Source organism: Colobus angolensis, unplaced genomic scaffold, assembly GCF_000951035.1.
Source record: "Colobus angolensis palliatus isolate OR3802 unplaced genomic scaffold, Cang.pa_1.0 Scaffold130, whole genome shotgun sequence".
NCBI classification, from domain to species: Eukaryota; Metazoa; Chordata; class Mammalia; order Primates; family Cercopithecidae; genus Colobus; species Colobus angolensis.
This window is the reverse complement of record NW_012114253.1, coordinates 2,389,116-2,391,499: the sequence shown is the minus strand read 5'-3', so window position 1 is coordinate 2,391,499 and position 2,384 is coordinate 2,389,116.

The following is a 2,384-nucleotide window of genomic DNA, read 5'->3' as shown; positions in this document are numbered from 1 at the left end:
AGCCAGGATGGTCTCGATCTCCTGACCTCATGATCCGCCCGTCTCGGCCTCCCAAAGTGCTGGGATTACAGGCTTGAGCCACCGCGCCTGGCCAACGACCTGATTCTAAGAAGGAAAACTAACAAACAGAAAGGAATAGCATCAACATCAACAAAAAGGACATCCACACCAAAACCCCATCTCTAGATCACCAGCATCAAAGACCAGAGGTAGATAAAATCACAAAGTTGGGGAGAAATCAGAGCAGAAAAGCCAAAAATTCTAAAAACCAGAGCATCTCTTCTCCTCCAAAGGATTGCAACTCCTCGCCAGGAATGGAACAAAGCTGGATGGAGAATGACTTTGACAAGCTGACAGAAGTAGGCTTCAGAAGGTCAGTAATAACAAACTTCTCCAAGCTAAAGGAGGATGTTCAAACCCATTGCAAGGAAGCTAAAAACCTTGAAAAAATGATTAGACAAATGGCTAACTAGAATAAACAGTGTAGAGAAGATCTTAAATGACCTGATGGACCTGAAAACCATGGCACAAGAACTTCGTGATGCCTGCACAAGCTTCAGTAGCTGATTCGATCAAGAAGAAAGGGTATTGGTGATTCAAATTAATGAAATAAATTTGAAATTCAAATTAATGAAATAAAGCGAGAGGAGAAGTTTAGAGAAAAAAGAGTAAAAAGAAGTGAACAAAGCTTCCAAGATACATGGGACTATGTGAAAAGACCAACTCTATGTTTGATTGGTGTACCTGAAAGTGATGGGGAAAATGGAACCAAGCATGGAAAACAGTCTTCAGCATATTATCCAGGAGAACTTCCCCAACCTAGCAAAGCAGGCCAGCATTCAAATTCTGGAAATACAGAGAACTTCACTAAGGTACTCCTTGAGAGCAACCCCAAGACACATAATTGTCAGATTCACTAAGGTTGAAATAAAGGGAAAATTGTTAAGGGCAGCCAGAGAGAAAGCTTAGGTTACCTACAAAGGGAATTCCATCAGACTAACAGTGGATCTCTCGGCAGAAACTCTAGAAGCCACAAGAGAGTGGGGCCAATATTCAACATTCTTAAAGAAAAGAGTTTTCAACCCAGATTTCATATCCAGCCAAACTAAGTTTCATAAGTGAAAGAGAAATAAAATCCTTTACAGACAAGCAAATGCTGAGAGATTTTGTCACCATCAGGCCTGCCTTACAAGAGCTCCTGAAGGAAGCACTAAACTTGGAAAGGAACAACCGGTACCAGTCACTGCAAAAACATGCCAGATTGTAAAGAAAACCAATGCTAGGAAGAAACTGCATTAACTAAGAAGCAAAATAACCAGCTAACATCATAATGGCAGGATCAAATTCACACATAACAATCTTAACCGTAAATGTAAATGGACCAAAAGCCCCAATTAAAAGACATACACTGGCAAATTGGATAAAGAGTCCAGACCCATCAGTGTGCTGTATTCAGGAGACCCCTCTCATGTGCAGAGACACAGATAGGCTCAAAATAAAGGGATGGAGGAAGATCTACCAAGCAAATGGAAAGCAAAAAAAGCAGGGATTGCAATACTAGTCTCTGATAAAACAGACTTTAAACCAACAAAGATCAAAAGAGACAAGGTCATTGCATAATGGTAAAGGGATCAATTCAACAAGAAGAGCTAATTATCCTAAATATATATGCACCCAATACAAGAGCACCCAGATTCATAGAGCAAGTCCTTAGAGACCTACAAAGAGACTTAGACTCCCACAGAATAATAATGGGAGACTTTAACACCCCACAGTCAATATTAGACAGATCAACAAGACAAAAGGTTAACAAGAATATCCAGGGATTAAACACAGCTCTGCACCAAGCGGATCTAATGATATCTATAGAACTCTCCACCACAAATCAACAGAATATACATTCTTCTCAGGACCACATCGTACTTATTCCAAAATTGACCACATAGTTGGAACTAAAGCACTTCTTAGCAAATGTAAAAGAACAGAAATTATAACAAGCTGTCTGTCAGACCACAGTGCCATCAAATTAGAACTCAGGATTAAGAAACTCACTGAAAACTGCACAATGACATGGAAATTGAACAATGTGCTCCTGAATGACTACTGGGTAAAAAACTAAATGAAGGCAGAAATAAAGACTTTTTTGAAACCAATGAGAGCAAAGACACAACGTACCAGAATCTCTGGGACACATCTAAAGCAGTGTGTAGAGGGAAATTTATAGCACTAAATGACCACAAGAGAAAGCAGGAAAGATCTAAAATCAACACCCTAACATCACAATTAGAAGAACCAGAGAAGCAATAGCAAACAAATTCAAAAGCTAGCAGAAGGCAAGAAATAACTAAGATCAGAGCAGAACTGAAGGAGATAGAGACACAAAA